General features: G+C 39.1%; 1 pseudogene across 1 annotated transcript in view; it reads left to right on the top strand.

Annotated features, from left to right (window-relative positions):
• Window positions 1-17,204, top strand: part of LOC149576031 (E3 ubiquitin-protein ligase RGLG1-like) — a 41,034-nt pseudogene extending 23,830 nt beyond the window's left edge. Inside the window, exon 9 of the transcript XR_016354233.1 lies at window positions 16,370-17,204. The product of XR_016354233.1 is annotated as an E3 ubiquitin-protein ligase RGLG1-like (transcript). The remainder of the gene's footprint in view (window positions 1-16,369) is intronic.
• The last annotated feature ends 1,236 nt before the right edge of the window (window positions 17,205-18,440 follow it).

Raw genomic sequence — 18,440 nt, 5'->3', positions numbered from 1 at the left:
AGAAGTAGGTACACTCGGCATGCTCAAGATGTCACTCTCTCCCTTGATGTAGACAACAAACAAAAGGGAAGGGGAAGTGATTTATCTGAAAATATGATTTCACTAGGAACAAATATCAACACTCAAACCAGGATATTGCAGCAAACAATGCAATTTAGGCAAAATAAATGGAGCAGAAATTTTCCTTCTGTAGATGCATTTCTTGATCACAAAGATAGTGATGATGAAGGGGAAGATGCTTCTGATTATGCGGCATTTGATTATCCCGAACCTGATAGAGGACTTCAAATCATGATTCCTCAAAAAAATAATGGACTAGCTATGCTAGAGTTTTCAGAACCTAAAAATCTGAAGTGTCTTCTAGTAGTGTTCTTACCAAGGGAAGTCACTGCAGATGATCTAGTCAAAGCTTTTGGTGACTCTGGAAAATTTGATGAAGTCAAAATTATTCCATCAAAGATAGAATAAAATGGATTTAATTATGCTCCTATCATCTTTAGCGCAAGTTTTTGAAGTCCTGGTCCTGTAAGTCATTTCAATTTATTAGAAACTATTAGGCAACCATTACAATAATTTTTTAGGTATGTTTTGTCACTATTATAAAGTTTGGATGTCTTATAGTATGGGAATAGTTTTTAAAATCTATATCTGTTAGAATTTCTAGCATATGTGGATCCTAAGATAATAAATATATTTGAAATACTATACTTGTACAATTTCATGTGGTTTACATTTTGTTTTGAACTTTTGTTGTGACTATGAAATATTTTTGGTTATTTTTTGAAGTTTTGTGAGGCATATTGATTCATCTTTGACTGACTTCCCTTTTACAGATAGAAGAGGCTTTTCAAAAAGTATTAACGAAGAAACATCTTCTTGTCTGTGGTAGTGAACTGCTAGTAAAAATGACATTTTCATCTAATCGATATCCCGGTCAAAATTCTGTTCCTAGAGTGGCAGAGAACGTTGGTGTGTCTCTACCTAAGCTAAAAAATTCTAGATGTACAATTATGATCAAAGACTTGCCTCCTGTAATGTCCCGCCCAGAGATCCTTGGAAACAAGGATGGAATACAAGCCAAATTTTTTTTTTTTACAAGTATGAATGCACATGACAACATCATACAGGGATCACAACAATCGCGACGGAAGACTTCACCACAATCCCGACAACCAACGAATCTCCAAACGCCACTACCAAATTGACACAAGCAAACAAAAGCCAACAAAGACCACGCACAAGATGAGGGCTCGAAGAAACGACCACACATCAACAAAACACCAAGCTGGGGTAAAATGCAGAATTCTAAAATTTGGCTAAGCCTGAAATCCTGAAGCCTTGAAAATTGGCTAAGTCTAGATTTCTGAAGCCTTGAAATTTCTTAGAATCTTTATCTTATCTCCGAGAGATCCGAAACCTATCTCAAAAAATTCGTCACATATATTAAAATATATCTTAAGTATAAGGAACTATACTTAAATGATATATTTTAAACCCCTAGGAAATCTATTTTGAACTAGGAAGGTTAAAACCCAAAAGGGTGTCCAAAACCAACTTCCGAACTTGCATCCGACAAGCCTAGATAGCCCTTGTTTCTCGTGCGAGAAAGTACACTGGTCTTGAGTTTTGCGTGAGAAAGTGCACCACTACGTGCGAGAAAGTGCATGGTTTCGTGCGAGGACTCGTTGCACATCGTGCGAGGACTTGAAATCTCGCGCGAGGACTTGAACTCTCGCGCGAGGACTTGCATTCTCGCGCGAGGACTTTCATGGCTTTGCGCGAAGAACTACCAACCCACGCGAGAAAACAAATCAGCACGACAACAAAACGCAAACAAAAAGCATAAAAACATGGAGAACTCCACACTGGGGAGTACCGGATCCACGTAAATCGAGGAATGAACACTCGAGTGCATTAATAGCAAGGAAAGAGGAACATCTATCCATCTAAACCATAATAGTAATGAACATACTGAAAACAACATCGCAGTAAATAGAAGTAACATGGCAATGTACAGAAATAACATCGCAATAACTGAACAACCAAACTAAGTACGCGGTTCCTCCCAACAGTCAATAGCATCATAAGACCTTCATGGATCCTAACCATCCCCCTCGTGTAACATCCCAAGCCACCGATCCGATCGTCGGTACTGTCGTAATAGGGATGTCACTACTAAAACATGCAACAATATATGCATAAGGAATCTAACATGCTAGTAGAAAAGCATAAGATAATCCTATAGTAGATAACATACCTTATCACATGCTAAACATCAATAAGCAATAGATATGCTACTACAACAATTCACATCATCTAATCATATGCTAAACATCATAATATGGAAATGCGTCAAGTAAACTAACATCATCTAAACATGATATTCAAGCATTCCAATGAAAGCATAAATCACAAGAAAGCATATTTCGGAACCCGAAGTACCAAGTGAAAACATCCAGCAACGGTCGCACTAGGACAAAAGACCGTCTCTGTACATCGGTCCCTAGCAGTGGTGAAGGTAGCTACACCTCCCAACCACGTGAAACCCGTAGGTCCACACCCGCCGTACTAATGGAGATAATGATCCAACCACAACCACACATAAAGCACAACATCCAAGGCTAACACTCGCGCTAGACAGTATGATGGCTGCAACCAAGAACCTAAGACAATGCAAGGAGTGCAGGTCTTGGTCAGACACTCAATAGGCTACTAAGTAGGGATTGACATCATGGAGAGTCGCTTGGCATCGAAAAGCCCAAGCTTGGATCGTGCTGATTCAACATCCCTCAATGGAATGGCTCGGCACAACATTTTATTATCTTTAAGTTTTATTACCATACACACATTTTATTTATTTATCACTTATTTAAAACTTCCTATCCTTCGCCAACCCTATGGGACTAAGGTCACCAGGCTGCGAGATAGAAGCCTCCTCCATATGCTACCCTACCCTACCCATGCTCATCCTACGACAAGTGCCCGTGGGCATGCATACTCCCATCCCAACCTCAATGATCATAACTTCTGGAAGTACCACGGAAGATCGGGCCTCACAAGTCACCCGACAAATGTATGTGCACGTACTCGTGTGTGGCGCACCACCATCACGAAGATCACAACACAAGGACAGGATGAGAACACAATGCAAAACAAAACACCCAACCGAAAGCAACTCAAGAGGACGGATTCTACACGAATTCCAAAGCCACTAAAATAATACATCATAAAATCATTCAACCGGCCTCAATTCGAGACTATAGATTCTACATGAATCCCAATGATGCAACAAGACCAAACATCATGAACTCACTCAACCGGCTTCAATCCGAGAGTATGGATTCTACACGAATCTTAGCGCTCATGAAACAAAAGCAAAGGTCTAAAAGAAACAATAACACCAGGTATAAAATCACTCAATCGAACACGTCGGGAGTACGGATGCAACACGCATCCCAATGCAACATAAAAGTGTAATAGTGGTCTGATTGATATCCAAACGGATCATCAAGGTCCATGACCCACATTGTGCCAAGAAAACTCGAGAAAATGGGGCGGCACGCAAAATGAGGTAAAAACCTCAAATTTTGGAAAACTTTGAAATTAAAACCCATTTGACCTTTGGGTTCAAAAACCCCAAAAATCCAAAAATAAAAGGAATTGGACACTGTATGCAAAAATGGCCGGCATAACGGCCCAAAAACCCAAACCCTCGTCCCGAAAAACAGGGAAATGTTCATACCCACTCAACCAGGCAGAACTAACATACAAAAACGGAGGCGAACACTAGTTCTCAGCCTCTAAACAAACGGCTACCAAAAATAGAAGCAAAAACGGAGCAGAAACAATAAAATAGGAAAGCCCTACCTCAGAGCCAAAAGGGTAAAACGGAAATCTGAACCATAAAAATAAATATCCCACAGAAGTAGCTGAAAATCGCGTCAATCCAAGGTTTCCCCGAGCTGGATCCAACAAGCTCAACCTCACAACGATCCCAAGCCCGTAGCTCCCACAACGAACAAAACAATAAATCTTCATGAAGAGGATTTTGGGTTTTACTCTCCAACTTTCTAATTCAAAAGTGAGAAGTGAGGAATTAAATTTTTTTTTGGATACTTATTCACTTTTCGAGTGAATAATCGATTAGGGAAAATAACCAACCAACCTAGTTAAAACCCGAATCGACCCAAACGAAAACAGGCTATTCCTATAAATAGGAATTCATCTATGGCAAAGCTGCTAGAAATTAAAATAAATCAATTAAAAAGCCCAAAAATCCAAAAACACATAAATCTCCTTAATAACTTTCGTGACAATGTGAACCTCTAAATGCACAGACACGCTTATTGGTCTAATCACATAATGCAAATGAGTTCAGATTTAATAATCACCGAAAGGTTTAAATTAAACATTTAATTAAGGATACGTCGACCATATAAGGACGACATTGGTAAAATATGAAAGGCTGAATCACTAACTTCATGTGCCACTGCCAGGGATATAAATCCTGCACACTAAACAACACGATCAAGTGCAATTGCATATAATAACATAGTCGAAGCAATAAATGCATTAGATCACCTAATTTAACCATTTATTTAATTATATTAAAATAATCTATTTACATCACTCACGTTCGCATAAAGCATAACAACGTAGGAATGAAGTAAATAACCATAGCATTAAATCCATCACCTAACATAATCAAAGGTATGTCCAAATACTAGATAATCAGATATCATCATAAAATACACTGTCATCTCAAAATGGCATCATCATGCAATATGATTAATTGAATAGCATAGTAGTCTAATATCTATGATACTGAAATCAAGGTATAACATTTGACCCTCGGGTCGTCTCAAATGTAAATTATCACAAAGTAATACATAACTCTCAGATCAAAATATAGAAGGTAAATGCCGTAGCACATAACCGAATAACCCAACATGAACAATCCATTCTAATTACTTAAGCATTTAATAATGATTGATTACTCTGCATTAAAAAGGCATTTAAAACACAAACAACCATAGTCATAAACATGACTAACCACTGCTACAGGAACCTAGTCCAGTGTAGCATGGTAATAGTACACAGTGCAATCTCTGCACACATCTCAGGGTAATCACGGAACAACCTCATGATACCACATCGATCCTGGTAAGCACTGGCACAAACCTTAGTGAACCATAAATCAAATCATAATCTCATAAATCAGTCAAAGCATAAACAAAGCAACTGATACAAAAACATAAATCCAAACACCTCAAAGGTGTAGACCACTCAGGGTCACAATCATGATCCCATCACAACAAAAGATCAGCAAGATTGCATCCATCAGGATGACTTACAGAAGTCAAATGAGAGAGGCACTACACTTCCGTCTAAGAAAAAATAAATATAAAGGTACACTAATTATATATAGAAACTAGGTATAAATCACTAAAGAAATGATTGGGATTAACTCGAAAGATAAGAACCAAGATAATGTAGAAAGTTACACAGTGTATGATCATTCTTTAAAGGGTGCTAGTTCAATGGAAGAGCATTTGCTTTACAAGCAGATGGATGGTGGTTCGATTCCATTGTGCCCTATTATGAGAAAATACACTATTAAATATGCTACTAAATATTTGATCAAATATACTACTAGATATGCTACTAAATATACCATTAAACATGTGACTAAATATATTAAATATGTGACCAAATATACGATATAATATGCTACTAAATATACTACTAAATGTGACTAAATCAATTATCAAATATACAACTAAATATGTGATTCAATATACTACTAAATATGTGACTAACAACATGATTAAATCAACTACTAAATCAATTACCAAATATACTACTAAATATACCACCATATATGCTACTAAATATACCACTAAATAAATGATCAAAATCAGTGATCAAATAATGACTAAAATTGCTTAGTAGTAAATTTAGTAGTGTTATAAATGATTGGATATTAACTACTATTAGTCACGTGACTACGTTTAGTCACATATATACAATTTTTTATGGTTTTTTTAGTCACATTGTTGTTTTTGTACTAGTCTTGGGAACGAAGGCTATATTATGCTGTTGGTTTCTATGAAAATAAAACAGTTGATTGGAACTTTAAAGATGAATGGGTTCGTTCATGCAGCTGCATTTGTAGAAGGGGGAAATTAGTTCCTCAGTGCTAGTGGTGATGGGCACATTTATCATTGGGATCTTCGAACGAGGAAATGTATTCACAAGGGGAATGATGAGGGTTGTGTAAATAGTTCGACATTAAGTATTTCTCCAGATATCAAGTTGTTTGCCACTGGTTTTGATAGTGGGATTGTTAATATTTACAACAGGGATGAATTTCTTGGGGGTGTGAAAAGGCCTGCCAAATCCCTTACAAATCTTAAACTATTGTGGATAATTTGAAGTTCAATGTTGATTCTCACATTTTGGCCATTTGTTCAAGGCTTGTCATAGGTAAATATTGTGTAGCCGACATGATGTATGTCGTCAGTAGATATTGTATAGCCGATGGGTCCCTCTGGGAAGGTTCTTTTTATGTAGCCAATGGGCCCTTCGGTAATTGTCATGTAGCCGACGGACCCCTTTGGGAAGGTTCTTCGGAAAGTATTTATACACCCTCTTGGGTCATTGTAAATCATCTTATCATCTGTATGTAATCTCTTGGCATATGTGAATAATATAAAGAGTTATGCTGTTCTTATTTATTGTTTGTATGCATTGATTTGTTTACCTAGTACGGTAAACATTTGGCACCGTTGCTTGATGGACCTAGTACGCAGGCAGACTGATGAAGACTAATGCTGAATCATTTGAACAAGAATATGAATAAGCTAAAGGAAAAGGACGAAATATGCGCCGTGCAGGAAAATTTAATTTTGGCACAACAGGTTGAACGTAGATGGAGGTTTTAGCAAATTATCGATGGACACCGTAGCACGGAAGAATTGTTGGAAGAGACTCGACAGCGGGTGGAATTGGTGGAAGAAGTAAGGGAGGAGTTTCTGAACCTGCATACGCCGAGGGAAGAGAATCCAGATAGAAGGCGATTGACTTGCATGGATCGGAGTGTCAAGGGAGCACGAGCGTGGAGTGAACTCTTCGTCCGAGATATACTTCCAGAACGGATAGCTTCAGTTGACGAAAACCCTTCACCAAATAGCACGATTGTGAGTAGCGTGGGTGTGCAGAACAACGCGGGAGTGCAAAACAACGCAAAAACACAACAAAACTCTCAATTTCGAATACTAATGTCAGGACCAAAAGAAAAATTGCCAAAATTTGATGGTGATGGGGCAGCCGATCCGATCCGACATTGTAAAACATGCAAAACGATTTGGAGAGCAAATGTCATAATAGATACAAACGAATGGGTCCGACAGTTTCCAGCAACCCTACGGGGTGTCGCAATTGATTGGTTTGCCGATACAGATCCACATAAATTAACCACTTGGGACAACCTTAAGGAGTTTACTGCCGAATTTCAACTGTTGCACGATGACAATAAAATTGTAGCGGAGATATACAATACAAAACAGGGGAAGAATGAAACAGTTCGAGTCTATGCCAGGAAGTTGAAGGACTTGATCAATAAAATGGAGAATAAGCCGGCTGATGGGCTACAGAAAAGATGGTTCATTGAAGGCCTACACTCGAAGTTGCGAAAGAAGATGAAGATCGTACCGCCATCGTCATACACTGAAGCGTACAATCGGGCAATGAACCTGGAAAGCGAGTAGAAGACAAAAAAAAGAAGAGTAGCTCGTTTGATTCAGATGACGATGCATCTTCAGAAGAAGAAAGCAGTGAGGACGAAAAGGACAACAAGAAGGTTTGCACCCTTCAAAAAGATATGATTTGGATGATGAAAGAATTCAAGAACATGCAGAAGGAGACCAAGGGAAATGAGCTATGGTGCACCGAATGCAAGAAAGAAGGCCATACAAGGGGATCCTGTCCGAAGGACAAGTTTTGCGAGATTTGCCAGATCATGGGATATTCGACAAAGGAATGCCCGTTCAATCTGAAAACACGAGGTCCTTAGTGTAATGTCCCCTCTTTAGTTCGACATGACATTGATCATGGATTTTGCCTATTCCAGACTCTCGTAGGCAAATGGTGTGGAGAGAGAGTCAATTCTGCGGATCAGATGGTCATATCTTGCTCTTGAAGAAGTGTTAAGAGGTTATATTTTATTATTATGTGTTATTAGGGCCTACATGTTATAATTTTAAGTTGAGTTGCACTTTTTATTTTATAAAATTACTTTATTATAAAAAGTGCATTATAATGAGATTTTATAAAGGATGTTTCTAGAAGTTCTAGAAAAAGTGCATTATAATGAGATTTTATAAAGGATGTTTCTAGAAGTTCTAGCAACTTCTTAGAAAAGTGAATAAATAGAGGGCTGGGCCTCTCATTTTGGACATGCTTGGATTTGAGATTTCTTCTACTTCTTCCATTGTGGAGCAAATTTGTAGTCTCTTGGGTCTGCAAATTATTATTTGATCTTTGGGAACGAATCACTCCCTTGGATTGGCGACTTTGAGGGTGTGAAATATCACCTGAATTGTTGCATTTGAGGAGTTGGTAATTCAGCCATCTCATTTGGACTTCATTGAGATTTAGTTATAAGGGTTTACTTTGGTTGGAATAAGGGTTTCAGTTGTGCCCTAGCATTTGTGGATTGATTAACAGGGTTTGAAGACACAGTTGTGCATTATTTTCAGACTGCCAGTCCAGGGTTTGGACCCACGTTTTTGCTCATAACTCCTAATTGGCTTGACGGATGAATTTCATATTTTAGGGGGTTATTCAGCAACCCTAGGGGCCCAGATTTATTGCTTTTGGAGTGACAAAAAAATGCTGCAATATTTTTATCTAGCAGTCGTACCAGGCCGTACCTGTACAGCCCTGTCAGTTGGGCAGCAGCAGCAATTTTGTGAGTCGGTTTGGGGCAGATTGTGAGGTCTTCGTGTGGCATTAATTCAGCATTCATATCCGGCAAAATTGGAGCTATTCCAAGTGCACAAACTGAAGTTTTGATTGCCAAAATATTGCATGTTATGGATTAGAACAGTCAGCACTGTCATTGCATAAATAGTTATTTCCAGTCATTAATAACTGTTGTAAAAGTTTCGTCATTTGCATTCCAAATCTGAACTGGGTTATTGTTCATGTCATAACATTGCATTGTCAAGAGCTTGATGTATTAGAAGTGCATAGTTGTGACAATCTCTCATTGTAATCAGTTCTATTTGCTGTCATAAAATCAGAATTGCATTGGACTTCATATTTGAGTTTCATATTGTCATCTATCTCTTAGATTGGTAGTGTTATAATCTGGAATTGTTGCTCATACATTATTGGCATCATATATTGAGGTTTCGTTGTACAACAATTAGTAATATTGCAGCCTTATTCGGTTACATGCCAACTGTTTGACAAAATTCCTAAGTCCAGTTTGAGGGTTTCAGTAGCCTTTATAGTAAGGGTCATTACACTTAGCAAGTGTTCCTAACACAGGAGGTTTCCGCGTTAGGAGGGAGTGGGAACACTAGTACGGAGGGTGCTTCGTCGGGAGGATACAAAAATAATTGGCGAGGAGAAAACAACAACAATGGGAACAATAACAATGGTAGCCGAAGTTGAATTCAGTATGATGCGAACAGACGACCCATAGTTCAATGCAAGGCATGTAATTTGTGGGGCCACTTTGCTCGAGACTATACAATAGCAAACACACCAAAATTATTATGCAGATGGTGCGGACTCGGCGATCATGAAGATGCTAAGTGCCCAAAGTTGGGAGTAAATTTGATCACCATCGGGACCGACGAAGAAGAGGTTCTGGTCATTACATGGAAGCAAGTGAAAGTGTACCCCAACCTGACGGAAGAAAAGAAGCGACTGGAGGAAGTGCGGGCAGAGATCTAGAAAGCAATGCAGGTAGAGAAAGCCCACCTAAAGGACACTACTGGTACCTCCGCTCGGAATTGTGTAGAATAGAACATTGTACGGCAAATATTACAAACTGAAGTACCAATCAAAATAAACGATGTGCTGCTCACACTGCCTTAGCTCTGATCGGCACTCACAAACATCGTTCCTGTTGCTAAATTGCCAGGAGAACATGGAAGGGAGCAGGAAAGTGGAGCAAGTACAACAGACAAAAGGGAGAAGGAAAGTGGCGCAAGTGCAGAAGATCCAATGCTGCTAGCCCTCTCATCCGGACGACATTCGGCAGTCGTTGAAATGAGAATTCTCGGGACTGTTTTGACGGATACGATTGTGGACGGAGGATTCAGTGTCAATGTGTTACCAGAGGATACCTGGAAGAGGTTGGGACAGCAGACATTGTGGCCACCTACATTCCAGTTGTTGACTGCCGACCAACACAAAATCAAACCATTGGGAGTCCTGATAGCACAACTAGTAATGATTGGAACACAACCTTTCCTGCTCGACTTCGTCGTCATCCCATTGAAGAGAGGATACGACGCTATTCTGGGCCGTGGATGGCTCGTGCAAGCAAAGGCCAAGCATGACTGGAAGAAAAATACATTATCACTAGAAAGCAAAGGGAGGAAATTAATTATTGATCTGCATACGCAAAATGGTAGGGGAAGAAGCTCTATCATCAGATTTTGAAAAAGAGGATGAAGGGAGGCAATGTATGGAACCAGATCATGAGGGAGTCTTGCGGTTGGAAGGAGGTTCAACAGACAACGATCTGGATTAGATGAATGGTCTTTACCACTGGCAAATAGAGGACTACGAACTCTTTCCGAGTTGTAATATGTTAAGGGTGGACGAAGGTGAGAAAGAAGAGGAAAATGAATGTCCGAAGGAGTATAGAGAAGTAAAAGAAGGAAAGGTTGTTACGGCTGAAATTGAGGGGAAGAACATATAGTACGAAGCCAGAAAAAGGAAAGATCCTACCGTATGACTGCGCAAAAAGAAAATGTTACATCGAACCACGGATATAACAGAAAGGTGCCGGCAGCACGGAAGACACATCATATGGTCTGCACAGGAAACAAAGAGGAAGGGTTTAATAAAAGTTGCAGTAGTATGGAGTGGAGGTGTTATTGACGGCAAGAAGGGGTAGTTGATGGAGTCCATGGTATCAAGCTTCGGGAACAAATTGGGCGATATGGAAAGCCGGATGGAGAGATCGTGTACCTTAAATAAACTTGAGCGACGATTGCAGGCACAAGGGGCCACGGAGGTGACACAGAACAGACGCAAAGCATGGCATGATAGACACCTGAAATTGAACAAGTTCCAACCGGGACAGTTGGTGTTGACATATGACAAATAGAACGAGATCAAACCAGGCAAGTTTCAAGTGAAATGGTTTAGGCAGTACCAGATTTGGGAAGTGAGTGATAACGAAGCAATAAAACTATGGATGCTAGATGGAAAGGAAGTGGCCGACGTAGTGAATAGGTCGAATTTGAATGTTTACCATAAAAGAAATAACGCACCTCCGTGGACGAACAACTGAGAAAAGAATGACTGTAAATACGGTATATATGTAAATATTGTACATATGTAAGATAAGTATGGACAGAGTTAATTAAAAAAAAAAAAAAGGTCAAAAGAGTCACTGTATGGCTTTTTAAGTTCCTTGAACCATATGGCTTTAATAGTTCATTCATTGATGCAGTATATGGATTTAAAAGTGAACTCCCAGCAAGAGATTGTAACCTGTACGGATTTTATATTCTTCCATAGTGTACTGATTCTGAATCAATGGCTCTAAGTCGTCCGACAATTTGAGGTGTTCTGAAGGGCACCGTACGGATTCTGGGAATTGTTCAAATGGTTGGCGTGCGAATTGGGGGTTAAATTAAATTCCAGTTGGCGAATGGATTCCCCAGTCTAGCATACGAATTCTACAATTTGCTGTAGGGTTTTTACAATATGATGTACGGATTTTTAAGTTTGTCACCGTACGAATTTTGAGAATATCCTTCACCGTATGGATTTTAGCAACTGCTGGCCACTTCAGCATACGGATTCTGTAAGTGCTCTGGTCGTATGGTTTTTTGGATCGCCTTCATGCTTTTGGAGTACGGAATTCAGAGCAAGTTGGCCATTCGGGATTCAAAAACAAATTGTAGTACGGACTTTAGCAAAATAAGATGGCGTACGGATTCCCTGTATGCATTACGGTCTTCGGATTTTGAGATTGAAGTTTTGTACGAATTTTAAAGGATATTTGGTACGGATTTTAAAGTTTAAATTAAATACTGATTCCTTGTACGGGTTTGGAGGATTAAGCTGTTCATTGCTGCCATACGAACTTTGTATGCAATAAGAGATTTTTTTTTTTGGAAGGCTTCAGGAGCTAGTGTACAGATTTGAGGAGTTAAGTGTTTGAGATTTGAAGATCACAGATTACTGTACGAATTTTAGGAAAGGATCTGGAGGATTTGCTGGTTAAATTCAAAACACTATACGGCATTTTCAGATTATTAAGTCTTTTTGTTGATACCGTACGGATTATGGAGAACTTTTAGTAGGGTTTAAAATATATATCAGCAGTACGACAATTGCAATTTTTTGGGCACCGTATGTTTGAAGCAGTCAGAAGGGAAGGGCAGAAGGAAGCAGTCAGAAGAGAGGAGCAAAAAAAAAAAAAAACGACAACAGATTGAAACAGTTCGAAATGAGTAATGCATGATGCCAAAGGGAAGGGTAGACATAAGTAGTTGCCAGAAAGAGTGTGAAATCAGAAGAAAATGACATAAATAGTGTGTTCTATGCAGTTTTGTGTGGGTTTCAGAGTGCTAATTTGGTCTTGGCGGCGAGGGGCGCTACCCCTTGACCCCGTTGGGGGCGATGCCCCCTAGACCCCCAGTAGGTGCGGATATCAGTCGTGGGAAGTGTGACCAGTTGATGAGACTTGGAGCTGCTGCGGACATGAAGTGTCTGTGTACTAGAGGCACTTGGAGTAGGTGTTGGACGTGAGGTTGTCTTGGTGGATGCATAGAGAGCTCGGGAGGAGCTGATCATCCAGTTGGAGGTAGTACAGCAACACTTGGCTCAAAGTACCCAAGAGTTGGAAACAGAGAAAGCAGCACGGGTGGCTATCAAGGTCAGCTAAGGAGACAGTATTGTGTTAGCAGAGGCTGTAGATGCAACGTGGTTTGGAGACCAGTTTGGTGCAGGCACGAGACTGTTTACCGTACTGGGTAGAGAAATCAATGCATACAGGCAATAGATAGAAACAATAGAACTCCTTCTATTATTCGCATATGCCAAAAGATTACATTATGCTTCATCAGATGCTTTACAATGACCCAAGAGGGTGTATAAATACTTTCCAAAAAACCTTTCGGAAGGGGTCCGTCGGCCACATACAACATGTCGCTACATAACAAGAACCTTGCCAAAGGGACCCGTCAGCTACATAACAAGAACCTTCCCGAAGGGACCTGTCGGCTACACAACAAGAACCTACGATAGAGACAAATGTGAAAGTGATGTGACACAAGCAGATTTCTCTTGTTGTAGTTAGTCAGTTAATGTATTTTGTTTATTAATTGTCTCAGATATTTTGTAATTGTCGTCCGGAGACGACTTTTTCTTTTGGGGGCGATGATGTTGTAGGTAAATATTGTGTAGCCGACAAGATGTATGTCGTTAGTAGATATTGTGTAGCCGATGGGTCCCTTCGGGAAGGTTCTTTTTATGTAGCCAATGGGCCCTTCGGTAATTGTCATGTAGCCGACGGACCCCTTCGGAAGGTTCTTCGGAAAGTATTTATACACCCTCTTGGGTCATTGTAAATCATCTTATCATCTATATGTAATCTCTTTGGCATATGCGAATAATATAAAGAGTTATGCTGTTCTTATCTATTGTTTGTATGCATTGATTCGTTACCCAGTACGGTAAACAAGGCTGAAGAGGAATAATTTGAAATTGGTTCACCTTCCTTCTTGCACAGTGTTCTCTAACTTTCCATCACCCAAAACTCCATTACAGTATGTCTACTCTCTTGATTTTAGTCTAGGTGGTGGGCTTCTGGCTGTTGGAAATGCCACAGGAAAAGTGCTTCTGTATAAGCTTCATCATTATCAGCATGCTTGATGGATAAATGAGAAATAAACGAGAGGGAACATTGTCATAACTTTCTGGCATCCCTTCATGGACAACACTGTTAAATTGATCCAGTGACTTGGCTGTCAAGAAAAGTTAGTTAACGGTTCCAGTGTCTGGATTCTGCAGAATGTATCACTGAAGTGAAATCGCAATTTTGTATTGTTGCTATATTTACTCTTTACAATCTGATGTCTACATTATGATTCATCACATTTTGTTTAGAAACTATATTGTAGGAAAATGTATGGTCTTAGGGTCTGTAATGTATTGCTTTTCATCTCCATGGCTTCTTTTCAAAATAGTGTAACATTTATACTGATTCTCATGATCATGCGTGGATGTGTTTACGAGTTACATTTAATCCATAATCTGCCTGGATACTACAATGCAAGATTTCAGAAACAGACATTGTACTTTTCTGATATTCTTATGTACTCTTCACAAGGTCTATGCTATTGACACAACAACTTAAGGCTGCAAGTTGATTCATTTTAAGGCTGCCATGTACCTAATGTATCCAATTATGCAAATATGCACATGCTCACATAGTTTCTTACAGGGGACAAGTGTGGCATGATAGAAACTTGGGTAACTTTTCTAGAAGACCAAATTCACAATTTTTTTTTTGTTTTTCATACTTTTTTGAGTACTGTATTCATCTTTTATCATGAACAGGTGCTGTATTGTCTCCAGCTGAACATATCATTCTTATGCTTTAATATGAAGAAAGCCTCTTTTGTGTGTGTGTGTGTGTGTGAGAGAGAGAGCTTGGGTAACCTTGATGTAGACCAAGAAGAGTGAATATATACTTCCTGGCATTCATTATCATCTTGACAATCATGTTACATCTGAGTTTTCAACTGGTTGCTGTAACTTTTGTGCAATGCCCCCTCTTGATCTTATGAGATTTAGGACTTAATCCTCAAGATAATTACTCGTATATAATAAATATCGATATATTTGTTTTCTTTGAACTACTATGTTTGTTTGTACCAATTGGATTATAATTGTCTCACTTGACATTCTTGCATCTGTATGCTTCTCTAACTACTTATCATGGTATAATCCCCCTAAAGAACCTTTTGGCTGAAAGAAGTTTCTTGATGTGCTGAATTAATTCCTATATGATATGAATTTGAACTGGTCTATCTATATTGTTGATTGGATATTGATGTTTATTCCCTTTTAAATATCAGACACGATAATAGAATTCCCTCAATGACAACTCACTTGTCTCCATGTAGCACATTCATCTAATATTGTCCACTGTTCTTATTGCAGCATGCCTGTTGTATGCTGATCTCTGTTATCTCTGCCTACGTTGGAGTCTCTTACTACTGATTGGATTAGACAAGGTGGCTATTTGATATCAACCTGCTGCATGTAATAATTGTTATCTGTTAGATCAAATCATGCGATGATATATATATTATCTTGGATGGGGGTTCGTCTTATTCGATGTTGCGATGATTGATGACTCCTTATTTGCATGAGAATGTAAATCCAGTGCTGTATAGATTATATCCTAGTTTAAGTCTATCAGATTTTCACAATCCATATCAATATATTTGCTTTTTCTGGGATCGATTGTGTGAATGTTTTTTAGCACCAACATTTTTGGATCATACTACATGATCCATCATTAGGATGCAAGAGAGCAAAGGAACATGAAAATGATGATGGATCATGTTCATTTTCACGTTCCATCATCGTCATGGTCATTTTCATCATCCTTTGCTCTCCTATATACTATTGATGGATCATGTAGTATGATCTGAAAATGTTGGTGCTAAAAAACATTCACACAATCGATCCCAGAAAAAGCAAATACATATCCTAGGTCCCCAGCATACAACCCCCAGAAAAAGAAAATACATATCCTAGCTTCCCCAGCATATAAACCCTGCTAATGCTTTGTGTTGATTACTGCAATCTGAATCCTCCTGGGTAGTTTCTGATTAGTCTCCCTTTATCTTAATTGCTAAAGGTATTATAGACATCGTAAAGGCTATGTGTGTTCAGATACTGACATGAGTCTTTGATCTGACTCTAGCCAGGGCTACTTATATGGTGATATCGCTGACTGGATTAGAATATGGTTCAGATTCAATGTTGATTGGATAATATTTGCTTTTGCTTAAAATCCTTCAAATATCGATGTGTAAAAATTTTAGTCTTCTAATCTTTCCTCTATGTTGACTTGTACCTTGTCCTTGTGATGCAGGAGCATCGTGGATTTGCTCGGTGACTACTTTGGAGTTCAGGGAGAGTTGCTCGGTAGTTGCTTTGGAGTGTTTTTGGGTGTTCACCGAACATGCTCGGCAGATGAGCTCGTGCTTGGTTGATGTTGCTCGGTCACTATGGGGTTGTAGTGTTGACTGAGGAACTCGGTCATTGAAGGAGCTTAGTGATGCTTGTGGGAGCTTGGTAGACGTGTTGGCTCGGTGATGCTTGGCTTGCTTGGTGATGCTTGAGGGAGCTCGGTCGTCATGCTTGCTCGGTGATGCTTTTTTTTTTGCTGATGCTCAGTCGTGTGGCTTGCCGAATGAAGTTATTGTGGATTGGATTGGCCGACTTGGTGCATTTAATTCATGTAGCATGTGATTGTGACGTGGATCAATCGTGGGGATGAGTGTGGACCTATTTGGGTCTTGGTTATTTACCCTATGCGTATTTAATAATTGTTGTAAGATAACTAAGGAAGTTTAAGTTTATTATGTTCTAGATGATTCTATTTGCAACAGGCTGACTTGTGGCCGTGCAAGTATTTTAAGGAGGGGTTGGGGTAGTGTTGTAGCATCGATGAAAATAGTAAGATTTAGGAAGGAACCTATTTTTGAATTTGAGAGCCAAGCTAGTAGCTATGGCTTGTGAGCACAAGTTTAAATCTTGCTTGGAGTTTCCTCTAGAGTGCTGTTGTGATACAAATCTGGACTAGCTAGTGTTTGGGTTGGATCTTGAGCGATCTTGCAAAACTATTACTTGCTTTGTATTTTGGCCGTAACTGGGAAGGCCTTACAACCCGACATATTGCATGTGATCTTGTATTTTGTGTTGTATTTCTGTGGTGTAGTTATTTGTTGGGAATTGGATCACCTCTGTTGGGGCTTCATCCAGTTCTGCACTGCATCACCTTGGTACTGATATAATATCCATTGCTGTGTGTATCATGATATTTGTTCCTTATTCCATTGATTCTCTATCCAAGAGCCGGCGGCAATATCTACCTCTTATGATGGATTGTTGTCGTCTTTTCTAAATTGTGACTGTTCTCTTAATTAATATGGACCCCTTTCAATCCCTGTGTCCAAGTCCCTTTCTTAATAGCCCGTATCTGTAGATTCCATCCCTATTTCCAGAGTGGTTTTTTTCATTCTTCCTTTCGCTTCACACTTTCTTTCTCCCCATGCTGACTGCATGATGATAATCGCTCTCCCATATACATATATATATTTTTGCTGTGGTGTATGTGTATGTACAGGCAGACAACAGGGCATCCAATATTTAGCAACTATGGCTTTGTAGAAGAATTTTTATATTGTATAGAAACCGTGTAATTCCCCATCAAATGTTCGAAACTCGTTTTCCTCATAAATGTTAAGATTTGAACCAGAATAGCAGAAAGCAAAGCACAAGAGATGCAAGAAAATTTATCCTGGGAAAACCCTCCACCTGAGGGTGAAAAACCCACCCACCAAAAATATAGAGCTTTATTGAGCTCTCCAAAACCGAATACACAACAATTGCTTATGATTGAATAATATATTCATCAATCAATAAGCATAGAATTACTCTCTTCAGACAATCTCAATCTATAAGAGTAATCAGAATCAAAATGACCAAAGATATCTCTGAAATGTTCATAGTTCAAACAATAACATACTGATTCTTCTCAAGCTGCTCATAAGGCATGCTTAACAAGCAGCTCTTATGTTCCCTGTCTTTTCTGGGCAGATTGTGTTCCTTTTTTTTGCATCAACGTCTTGGATCACACTCTGTGGTCCATCATTGACAACAGACTGTATGATATACTCCTGATAGACAAGCATACACTCAGCTGAGACAACCATGAATTTATCAAATTCATATGGTACAATATCTGAAACACTACACATGCAGTCACTAAGCAGAATATATATCTATAGTCACTAAAAACGACACACCACACTAAATGGTTATTCTCAGATTGACTGATTAAACGCAATCTGTGTATCTCTTCACCAGAATTCTTCAGAAGAGAAGAATACCAACACAACAAAATCCGGAATCTTTTTAAATGAACCAAATGCTGAATA

Source organism: Cupressus sempervirens, chromosome 1 (genome assembly GCF_028749045.1).
Source record: "Cupressus sempervirens isolate cs-2001-9-10 chromosome 1, ASM2874904v1, whole genome shotgun sequence".
NCBI classification, from domain to species: Eukaryota; Viridiplantae; Streptophyta; class Pinopsida; order Cupressales; family Cupressaceae; genus Cupressus; species Cupressus sempervirens.
This window is presented reverse-complemented; position numbering and strand designations above follow the sequence as displayed.